General features: G+C 40.5%; 1 long non-coding RNA gene across 1 annotated transcript; it reads left to right on the top strand.

The window, feature by feature from the left end:
* Positions 1 to 385: 385 nt before the first annotated feature.
* On the top strand, positions 386 to 9,726 carry LOC148113572 (uncharacterized). Its single transcript, XR_015734593.1, has 2 exons — positions 386 to 7,473; positions 7,925 to 9,726. It is a non-coding gene; the product is annotated as an uncharacterized LOC148113572 (long non-coding RNA).
* Positions 9,727 to 12,328: the final 2,602 nt, after the last annotated feature.

Here is a 12,328-nt window from a genome sequence, read left to right on the forward strand (position 1 = left end):
TTAGACAGTACTTCTACACGATGGTAATTTTCCATTCTCCTCCCCACACACACAGACAAACACTTGCTTGCAGAATTGTTAAATGTTTTATTACAACAATCCTTACCCACCCCCTTATGTGGGCAACTATGGTCTTTTTACAACCTCTGGTCTTCAACTCCCAGAATTCTTGAGCCATCCATTGTTATGTGATGATTGTTGAGTTTTTATGCTCCCCTAAACTACTTCTAATGTTCCTAACATTATATAATATAATCTTCTTTTTATATATATTTATTCTTTTGATTTATTTGCAAACTATTTTTAACTTCTCCGTTTTTATATATTTTTAGCTTCTTAGCTTTAGACCTTGTATGGCTATTTATGGCTTCTTCCAGTGTTTGTGTCTTAAGTCCTCATGTGGGTTTACACTAATACAGGTTGATTATTTGTTCCTAAAAAGTTTTGCCCATGAATATTAGAAAGGCTGTGTGTTTGCTTCTTACCTTGTGTGCCTGCCTCACTGAAACCTAGACTGAGGTGAGTGGGAACTAGCTCCTAAATAATATTTTGCTTGTTTAAAATTACAGAAGTACTGTAAAGGTGGCATTTTTTAAAGTGGCACCTGGCTTTTGAGTGAGGCACCATCCTGCCAAGAAGACATGAAAAAAGAAAGGGGCAAAGCAGAACCAAACAGTTGAATAGGATTTAATTTAAATATAATTGCAAAACAGATGGATTAAGAATAATTAAGATGGTTGCCTCCTTGTTTTACAATAAAATTGGTACTTTTAGAAGGAGCCTGAGGGTCCGAGATTATGTATAGAAAATACTGCACCAGCTTGACATCAAGTTGAGGCATTACAGAGCCGACTCACATCTTCCAAACATCTTCCAAAAAGCCTCAAGTTCTGAACCGAACTGAGGCAGTGAGCTGTTGAAGCAAGATTTTAATCCTCTTGGGTGATATTTCTTCTAATAAAAGCTCCATCCACGCTTCAATTCAGTAATGGAAAATAGCTGGGAGAAGGGTAGCAGTTGGAGGAACTAGAAAGAGAAAACATACAATCTTCTAGATGATGCGTGGTGTTGATTTGGGTCTCCTTCAAAGGCATTTGAGATCAGATCACAGATACCCCCTGCGTTGAGGGTAGTAGGAATGCTAAAACCTGGATCCATTTCAAATTTCCAGTCAGCCATGAACTCCTTGGGGTCAACTAACCCTAAACTTCACTAAAACACTAAACAACCTGACAGCATTGTGGTGTGGAGGGCTGGAACAGAGTTTATGCATGTGTGTTTGTGTCAAAGCATATACCATTGTGACTTCCTTGAAGAAAAGATGAAACATACATGAAATAATTAAATGTGCAACGAAGTGGGAGAAATAGATTTCAGCCAGGGTAATCTTTGGGAATCAATTTTGAATTAATGCCAAGGACTTTGTCAGAGCCCCACAGCAAAAATAATCTGAGAAACATGGTTTGAAAAGGCAGTGTTAGGGTGATGCCGGCTAGGCTGGAAGGAGGGGTCAAGTGGGGAGCCAGTTTGGAATTGTTACAAGTGGCAGAAGCTTGATTTTCCTCAGGATCCATGAAGCCTTAGCTGGTGATTCCCAGGGAAAGTCAAGCAATCTGGTGACATTCTTGTAACATAGGTAGAAGACAATAAAGTTGCTTAATTTAGCTATTTACAATTTATTTCAGCTGGTGGCTCTAGTTGCTTGCACCTGACAGGTAAGAATCAAATAGAAATAACCTGGATGATGTAACCTATTTGGGCATCTGCTAATATTGATTCCTGGAGAGCCACGTACAAGCAGAACTTCCTTAACCTCCATTTCCAGCCTGTCTGCACATTTTCCTTTGCATTTTCAAAAGCTCAAATATACCCCTGATCCTACTTTCTTGTCTTTGTGGTGCCCATGTTGCTTTTTTGTATGGAAACTTTTGGAATTATTTGGCAGTGTGTGTGTGTGTGCGCGTGTGTGTGTTTTAACAGCAAGAGAAGGTCAGGGATCACAACTGGAGTCCCCACCACCACCATTTAAATAAGCCCAGATTGCTTTAATGATGGAGTCTTAGAAGGGGGGAAATCTTGTCCCCGAAGCGGCTGAGAACACAGTTTGGTGGCTTGCATGTAGAAGATCACATTACGCTTCTGCTACCCTCCAGCTTTTAAGACCCAGTCCCCAAATTCTTCTCTGGAAAGAGCTCTGGCCATCCTGACTCCAAGGGAAACCACAGTTTTCTTTGCTTATTGGTTGCAGTTGCCAAATTCTGGCTTTAACCTTCCCACGTACCTTGGTCGACAAAGGAGGGTGGCTTGGAGACCCCAGGATTTCCAGGGCAAAAGCATTTTGCAAAAGCTAATTATAGGTTGCTCTTGGTAAGAGAGAGCAAAAGGAAGCCCCCACCGAAGCAATGCAGGCCGCTTCTGTTACACTTTCTTCTCTGTATGTAATTATTTAAAGAGAAAACATATCCTAACTGAAAAGCAGCTCATCATGGGGTCTCAGAGGAGGAGAGCCTGCTGAAAACATTGCAAAGTCCCTGGAGAGGGACCAGAGCTTGCAAAATTGTAAGCACCCACCTATGCAATGGTCTTCGTTTTGAGTAGATTGTGGTCGATTGTTTATGAAAGGGGTTAAAGAGATATGTGTGGTTTTCATGTTCCCACAATAAAATGGGGCCTGTGAGCACTTCCAGTTCCACCAGAGGAAAATCCCACGTACAACTTACAAAAGAGAACCTTTGTTGGCCTCTGTCTGACCAACTGCTGCCCCCCAAGTCTCATCCATTCATGGGCTCACAAGCATCCCCCACGGAGATTTTAATTTTTCCTTTTCCCAACAAGACTGTAGAGAAGAACGTAGGAGCCATCTCGACATCTTCAGACAACAATAACAGCAACAAAGAAGAAGTTAATTTTAACCATAACGGTTAACTGAACTGAACTAAAAACCATAACATATATTGGAGGGCATTTTGCTTTCTCAGCCTCGGGGATCTCATTTGGGTTGATCTCATTCAGGGATCAGTATTAGTTTCAAGGAGCGAAATCTAACATCTTCTGGATCACTCGGACCTAAACTCAGCAAGGCTAAATGTCTCTCAGGTGTCCCAATTGATTCAGCCTTGTGATTAGGCCTTACTGTAGACATTTTCTGAAGCGTAGAAGGCCCTCAAGAAAATAATTTTAAATTTTCCTATTACTCCTTGATTATTTATAATTTTGGAGATGAGGGTAAAGAGTGGGTCAGTTCTCAGTTTTAATTGTTTCATTCATGAATTTAATCCTTCTCAGCTTTGAGTACATGGGCTGCCCTTCAGGTTGACAGTCTTCAATGCAAATCCTGTTTGGGGTGCTTTAGCATCGCCATCAATCCAGGATGAGACCTTTTCTTGTCTTCCCAATTTTGCATACATGCTGGGAGTTTTCCTCTTCCCTTCTGGCCTAATGCCACAGCTAATCCACCACATAGTAGTAGCCCAATTGAAGTACAAGACCACCTGGCTATTGCTGTCATTTTGCCTTCTCTGTGTTCCTCCTTCTTCCCCCAAATAAGATCTTCTCATTGTCTAAGCTGGTGACCTTCTTTTGTTGACGGATTTGAGCAGAGGCAGCAAACTAACACAAGCTGTTGGACATCCGCCCATCCTTGGTCCTTATGAAGATGCAACCCTTCCAACTAGCTGTTGTGTTGGCTTCCATTTGAGCTAAAATGTTTTTAATGTTTCATTGCTCTACATTCTTTTATTTCATCCTAGTGGGAAGCTGTGTACCACATTTAAACTGCATAGCTGAGCAACAATTGAAATGTTCAGAAATTAGTGGAATATAATTAACCAGCCTCTGTTATTTATAACGCCATTCAGACCATCCTTTTCTTTTGCATAACTTTGAAAGGAATTAGATCCTCTGAGCACCATTCCTTTAGCTCATGGCAAGATATTCTGACATTAAAACAGCATGATTTTTGCTCTAAAACTTAGCCAGGCTCTGGGCAGGAGAGACAGTAGAAGCTGTGGGTGCTTCAACACTGGAGGTTCTCAAGAGATTGGACAGCCATTTGCCCAGAATAGTATAGGGTCTCCTGCTTGGGCAGGGGGTTGGACTAGAAGACCTCCAAGGTCCCATTCTGTTAAATTTTGGATTAGTCTTGCAAAACTCCAGCTTCCTTCATCTAGGAGGATGACTTGAAATGATCCACCTCCTTAAGCAACAGCAAGATTTGAAGTTTAGTCTTATATGCGTCTCTCCAAACTACCTACCATGGCTCCAATTATGCCAACTATCCCAACGGTACTAAGAACGGTGAATCATTTTGTTTGAAAGTTACCAAATTGATTTATAATGTTCATGGCTTGCATATTTCTGCAACCTTCCAGTCCTTGTGGCCTTCCTTTAAGGAGAAGGAAAATAAATGAACGAAATAAGATCTTAATTGAAAACAGCCTCTCCTTTTCTCACATAGCATTCAATTTGAGAGCTTTATGCAGTATCCAAAAATAGTAATGAAACCTATCCCGCTAATAAGCATATGGTTAAAATATGCATTAGCCAGACCTTAATAGATTGAAAGAAAGCATTTGCATAAAGCCATGAAGTTGAACGTTTTCTGTAATAAGAGGAGCTTTACTCCATCTGATTTTATTGGGTAATTACTATTTATTTGTGTGCCTGATTGGAACTATTTTCAAACAAATGTTCTTAGCACACACTTCTCTGAACCACAAAGCCGGTTTCATCTCATCCTATTTAGGTAAATGGATTGGAAAAATTTTAATAAGAAGCATCGTGTTTGCGTGTGTGTCTCTGTGTGTGTCTGTGTGTCCTTCTTCTCCTCTTTCCTCTGGAAACAGATAATTGTGTTTTCAACACATCAGCCCTACAGGAATTTGGAGCGTGGCTGGCTTTGAATAAGGGTTAGACCAATTCATAAAAGTCCTGGGGCTCAAAGCCTCTTAACGGTACAAGGGCCTCTGGAGGACATCTGCTCCAGGAGACAAGTGGACCTCTTGAGGCAGTTGGTTGGCCACGGTGAGGACAGACTGCTGGACTAGCTGGGCCACAAGTCCGATCCAGCAGGGCACGGCTTGTGTTCTTAGGTAAGTTCAGGATATCTGTTCAATGTCTCTGGAGACTGCTTCTCATCCAAAAAAGCTTCTTCAGTTCACTGAAGAACAGTTCACTGAAGTTAATTTAAAAAATCAGATATTTTCCTGGTTCCAATGTCATTAACACAACCGTGTGTAGCTGCTGTGGTTGTTACGTAGTTTCTCAAAGTATCTGTACGATTGCTTTTATATATTACTGAGTTATTTTGGTGCAAGTCAGTTTCAGAAGAGTGGAAACCTATTTTTTGATTTTTAACTCACCTGCCAATCTCCTCTATTGACTTCAGGCACTGGGAAAACAATTTGTAGGCACAAAAATATCTTTTTTTTCCCCTTTTTTCACCACACACCTACATATTCTGCAGCTTTAAAAACCAAGTAACCACAACAAATTGGTTTTGGTCACAGATGGAGATGAACAGCAATAATGTAATTGAATTCTATGGGAGAAAATGAATTACAGTAATTCAGCTTTGCTTCAAGGTTGTAGGGTAATTGTAGGTAACAATCCCCTACAAGTTATAGGTGACTAGTCAAATGGACTTGTAAAAAATAAGAAACACACAGCTACTTAATGTAAACTTTTCCAATGATATCAACTTCTCTTCTTCTACTATCAATTGGTGCACAGTACACAATTGCATTCTAAGCAGAGATCACACAACAGTTGCACTTGTGATGTGGTCAGTGGACTCTCAGAAGAGAAATGGGCTCCAGACAGTGTAGATACAACTTTAGACTTTTGATTCAGGCCAAATACCCTTCCCCTCTTCCCTGGAGTCTGTCTGGAGCTGGCACTCTAGTAGTCAGCTCTTCTGTTCATCTCTTCTCCCTTCTTTTGGTCCCTTCCTCGTTTTTGTTCCACATTGTGTAATTCTGGCTTCCTTCCTTCCCTCTTCCTCTTTTTGTAGACTCTTCTTTTTTTCCTCCCATTGTGAAATTCTTGCTTACTTTTCCCAATTCCCAAGAGGTGCCAGAGGTGACATAAAAAGGGAACAGTCCCACTCTGAGCAAAGAACATCCATTCATGGTGGTTGCAGATGAACTCTTAAGCAGGATATAGGGATATTTCAGGTGGAGAATGAAGGGTGGAGAAGAGCAGCAGACTGAGATCAATTCCAAGCCTGCCCCACCATTCCCCCTCTTATCTCCATGCCTGCCTTGCTTGTCTTCAGGTCCTCTGTTGATTACTTCCCTCAAAGGAGATGAGTTGACTATAGATGAGTTGACTGTAACAGAACTATGTCTACCTTACTATGAGAATCCACCCAGAAGAATAAATATGGGAAGAAGCCTGGGAAAGAAGGGTGGGAAGAAATGCAGTATATACACCAGGTGGAGATGAGTTATCTGAATTCAGCTTCAGCTTCTGCTTTCACGATCAGTCCTGCACAACCTTAAGATACCCTGAGGCCTTGCAGGTCACCAACCTTGAGCTGGAAGAGAAGGCAAGAAGATAGTTGTGTCCCATCAGGATATTCATTAGCTTCATATCTGAGATGCACCTTCCCAATTAAGTTTATAATACTTTATAAATTGGAAACAAGGTAAGACCTTATGGAATTGGAAATAAGGTAAGGCTTTATGGACTTTCCAGGACAGTTTCCAAGGGATGGACACAAATCTCCCAATAACAGAACTGAAGAACCTTCTTGGTTGAGAAGCGAAGTGTTTTCAAGGACAAAACCAAGAAAGTCCAGTTGCCTTTCGGAAAAGCACCTTTGGGACAACCATGACCTGGATGATTGAAAAGCTCCATAGGCACTCTCCCAATAACACATTCTGGAAACCTTCAGGCAGAAAGGAGTGAAACCAGGAGTGAAATCCAGCAGGTTCTGACAGGTTCTGGAGAACCGGTAGCGGAAATTTTGAGTAGTTCAGAGAACTGGCACATACCACCTCTGACTGGCCCCAGAGTGGGGAGGGAATGGAGATTTTGCAGTATCCTTCCCCTGCCACGCCCACCAAGCCACGCCCACAGAACTGGTAGTAAAAAAATTTGGATTTCACCATTGAGTGAAACCCATTGTGGCATGACAATGGCACCTCCAACTTGCAACCCAAGGCATGACTCTTTATACTATCCTGGAGAAATGGTTGTCCATTGAAAACCTCCAGTGACGGAGCCCCCACAACCTCTGGAAGCAAGCCATTCCGCTGACTAATCGGTCTCACCATCAGGAAATTTCTCCTTCGTTCTAGGTTGCTGCTGTCTTCAATGATCTTCCATCCGTTAGGTCTTGTCCTACCTTCCGGTGCTTTGGAGAATAAATCAACCCCCTCTTCCCTGTGACGGCCCTCCAAGTATTGGAAGATGGCTATCAGGTCTCCCCCGAGTCTCCTCCTCAAGAAGAATAACATCTCTGAAGTTCGGGTGATTATTTGGTGTTATTCTGAAATAAAAGATCAGTTGAGAAGCTGATCTTTTTACAAGAGATAAAACTCCCTCCTAGACCCCTCAGTGTTTTACCCAATCTGAGTTTGCTCTGGAGATTTTTGGGATGAGATTAAGTGCCAATTCCCCTCTTCAGAAGAGCATGACTTCTAACCTGCACAACCATGTAGAGGCCACTGTGTCTTAGTTGTAACTAGACTGTGTGTTTCTGCAAACCATTTTGGGTACAAGAATGACACATCCTGTTATCAATTACCTTGGCTCTAAGTTTGTGGTTGCAAGCAAAGAAGTGTTATTTTCTCCATTTTTCAGGAGCGGAAATGGAAATATTGTTTATAGATGGTTAGTCTAAGGCCACCCAGAAATGTGTGGTAAGCCCTCCAGTGAAATCCTTTTTACATTTGAAACCCTCCACATCTTCCTCTTTTAGAAAGAGCCGCCAAGTGAACAGATCAAGTCAGACCAAACTTCAAGGAACTCAGGAATGTTTCAGGCTCCAGTTCACCAGATGGTACCAAATCTAGGAGACGAGGGATGAGAAGACCTCCGTCAAAATAATTCAAGAAAGAACCAGCCCCACGGATGCATCCTCCCCTGTTAGGCACCAAGTTACATGCAAGCAAAAGAGGCACTCTTGCCTGGTCTCAGTTAAAATATTTTGGGTGGGCCCAGGTGGTGTCATTATGAATGCTGGTTTGAGGGCTGAGAGAGACCCTTGTAGAACCAGAGTTAGCAGAATAAGCTGTGAAACTTCATAACTATTTGCAGACCCCCTGTGTAAGGGGGAATCTATTAGATTTATTTGTGAATATTTGTCAACATCCAACCAGGGTGGACGATGTATGTTTAATGTTGGCCTTACCTATGTTGTACACATTTTTATTATTTTTTCTTGTTGTTGTGTTTGTAATTTTTGTCTTTTTGTTTTTCTCTTCTGTTGTTGTAGTTTGTTTTTTTTTTCTAAAGATTTTATGTTTGAAAATCTGTGGAGATTCTCAGTCATCCAGGTATGGCTGTCTTGTCCCAAAGGTGCTTTTTCAAGAGGCAACTGGACTTCCTTTGTTTTTCCTTGAAGATGTTTTGCTTCTCATCCAAGAAGCTTCTTCAGTTCTGAACTGAACTGAAAAAGCACCTTTGGGACATTTAACTGTGAAATAAATTTTAAAAAACAAAAAAAAATATTTTGAGTTGAGGTGGCATCATTATTAATGCTGGTTTGAGGACTGAGAGAGAGAGAGATGTTGTAAAACCAGGGTTACCAGAATAAGATGTGAAAACAAAGCACCCTGTACCCCTCATATACAAGTAAGCCATCATCTCAAGATTTATTGTATTATTAATAAAGCCTGGCCAAGAGGCATCCACAAATTATAGTCAAAAAAGCCAAGGTGCCACAGTGGTGCGATCCATACAGATCCATTTAAAAAAACACCAGAGCTTTAATTCCATCTTGACCTTATGGACATCCTTGGTGCAGCCTGAATATAGAAGGAATTTAAGTCTAGGATTTCCATCTTATACAGGAAATTAATATCCTCACACTATTAAAATAAGGGAGCAAAAGAATTTGCATAAATGTAGAAATTTGCATCTACAATATTCAATTCTTCTCCCCAAATTCAATCTACATTTTTGCATCACCCACTGCTCAAAATTATTGTGATACATGGTCTATGATACTTTTTTCTGTTTTTAAAATGCTGTATCATAACCTTATATCAGATCATTTGTGTTGTTTATTAGTAATTGTGCACCATCCAAGTTAAAGCTGATGGCTGTATTTTTTGATGATGATAATGATGATGATGATGATGATGATGATGATGATGATGATGGCAACAATGTGGCTGGTTAAGGAAAAAGAGAAAGAGGGGAGGTACCTGGTGGCCTTCTTCTTCCTAGGCCAATCCTTCAAAACATTTTCAAATATTTGGATCAAATCAGCTTTTCAGACAGAGGTCTGCCATTTTTTTGGCTTCCAAGAATAACATTTTTCCAAATGTCATCAGAGCTAGAAATTCATTCTTTTTTTCCAATGAAAGTTAGAATTCTAAAAATACCTTCCTGGAAAAATCCAACGGTTTGAGTGATTCTGCAATTATAGCCTTTTCAGATCTCTAGACCATATAAATTCTGCCGTGAACGCTTGGATATTTTTCAGTGTGTTAAAAGAGCTGAATTATAAATCAAAATAGATGGAAGTGCAAATAAACCCATTATGTATGTATTCCATTCATTTGTTTTATGAGTGTTTTTCCTAGGCTATTCTAACTGCTTGCTGTTTTGATTGAAAAAGTGCCATGAAAATTTAGCTTTAAAGCTGAAAGCACAAGTTAGTTGGGAGGATGTTAAATTGGTTGATTTCACAGTTCCTGCTGATATGAGCATCTGTCCGATTCGCTCTCCTTTCACCCCTCCTTCCGAGAATTCTTGCTATTATTTCAGTGCCTGGGTCTAAAAGCCAAGAGAATGGCTCAGATAATCTGATAGGTAAGTGTGGGAGGTCAGGTGACGGACATTGCTACATAAACCAATAGGGAGATAGGTAGGCATGTGATAGGTGAGGGGGACAGAGAGAAACAGAGAGGTAGGGGAAGAGAGAGAGTCTCATCAACAGATAGGTAAACAGATAGCTATGGTGGATTGAAATGTCAGTAGACAGATAATCATATGAGAGATATACAGGAGAGAGAGAGAGAGAGAGAGAGATAGGAGGTAGAAGTAGAGAGAGATGACAGAATACGATAGGTAGGTAGGTAGGTAGGTAGGTAGGTAGGTAGGTAGGTAGGTAGATAGGTAGATAGATAGATAGATAGATAGATAGATAGATAGATAGATAGATAGATAGATAGATAGATAGATAGATACCGTGTTTCTCCAAAAATAAGACCCTGTCTTATATTTTTTTGAGCCCTAAAATAAGTGCTTGGCCTTATTGCCATGCGCTCAAAAGCCCGATTGGGCTTATTATCAAGGGATGTCTTATTTTGGGGGAAACAGGGTAGATAGAATGATAGACAGACAGACAGACATGATAGATTAGTAGGTAAAATAGGTAGGTAGACAGACAGACACAGATATAAGGAGAAAGAAAGAGATTAATAGAGATAGTGATGATTGATAGATAGATGATCTATTGAGACAGTGATAGACACACATGCATGCACTTTTACAGCCCAATAACAGAGAAATTACTTTCCTGGGCAATGTAAATGCAACCCCCATCCCAGTAGAGCACAGAAAAGTCCTCGATTTATCTCCTGCCAAAGCAGGGATTAAGGTGCCGTCATTCACAGACCTGAAGATTTCTTAGGGCAACTGAGAGAGACGAGATCTGCTCTAAAGAGCTGCCTGTTCTTCAGACGGAGCCAGCCCTTAATCCACCCTTGAAGGCCCCCCTCCCCCCCCCCCGGTCTGCTCTGCTCCAGGTCTCCCCCCTTTCAGGAGGCACTTGGCAATTGGATGCGATCGACTTGCTGCGTCTTTTGAGAATTGGGGCCCTCTAATCATGACCAATTTAATTAAAGAAAGGTGAAGAAACCCTTCTGCGTTTCTAAAAAGGGAGCTGAACGTAAGATGTCGACTGAAATTTTCCTTTTGAAATTGAGATAAAATTCAGAAAGTGGTTCAATTCCTGATGACCAGATGGTGGTCCCATGGTTATGATAAAACTGCGCATTGTAAAAGGCTTCACCAATTGCAAATAATCCAGAATATGGAAATACTTGGTTTGTGCCAAAAGTCTACATCCCTAAAATTTAGATAAGTCTCTCTCTTGAATGTTGAGCCTTTGCTCCATTTAATATAATTTTTTTCCTCTTATTTCCATGTTTTGAACTGATTTTTAACTAATGTTAGATCACATTGACCTAAAGAACTCTTCATAGTCATTAATTTACCATGATGCGTGTCTTCCATTAAATAAGAATGCAGTACAGGAGGCTGATTATCTTTTAAAGTACACCTTTGGAAATGGTATTTTCAGAATAACAGAGGTGGAAGGGACCCTGGAGGTCTTCTAGTCCAACCCCCTGCTCAAGCAGCAGACTGTCTAAAATTTCAGACATTTAATTTTCTTACATAGATGTTCAGTACAAACAACATTTTAAAAACAACGTTTTTATCTTATACTGTTTGATTCAGACAAAGTTACAGAATAACTGAAGGAGGGGGGGGTTTAAGAAGAGACTGGGCATTCATTTGTCTGGAATGGTAGAGGGTCTCCTGCCAAGGTCCCTTCCAACTCTGTCTTTCTAATAATACAGTACAAATAGTTAAAAAGGAGAAACATGCACATCCCGAATGATATTGAAGGGGTGTGGATGCCTCCCTTACTTGGTTCAAAAAATCCCTTCTTTATATCTATCTATCTATATCATCTATCTCTATCTATCTATCTCTATCTCTATCTATCTATCTATCTATAATTTTTGCAGTTTTCTTAACTTTTAATTTTATGCTCAGTCTCACTTTCTTAACAGTTGACCACCAAATAACGGGGTATTGGTGGGGAGACACAGCTTCCTTTAGAGAAATTGCTTTTGGGTTAAAAACCCTGAAACTTCTTAGTCTTTTACTCGCCCTGGTCAATTTCCTGCACCCCCAACTTTGCATTCAGCTTCAAGCAAATCCTGCCCAGGAAAAAAAAAATAACTCTGACCGTTCTCTTTTAAAAGTTAAATATGCTGAGAAAATCTCTTGAACCTATTTGTCTGTCATTTGGCAGGTTTTCATTGCTACTGTTTCCACAATCATGTCAAAGAGCCAGAGTCAGCAGGAATTTGGATTTTAAATCATAATTTAGATTTTGTCCTTGAGTTGTTTGGAGAATAGC

The sequence above is a fragment of the Pantherophis guttatus genome, chromosome 5 (assembly GCF_059756535.1).
Source record: "Pantherophis guttatus breed Tessera chromosome 5, ASM5975653v1, whole genome shotgun sequence".
Classification (NCBI taxonomy): domain Eukaryota; kingdom Metazoa; phylum Chordata; class Lepidosauria; order Squamata; family Colubridae; genus Pantherophis; species Pantherophis guttatus.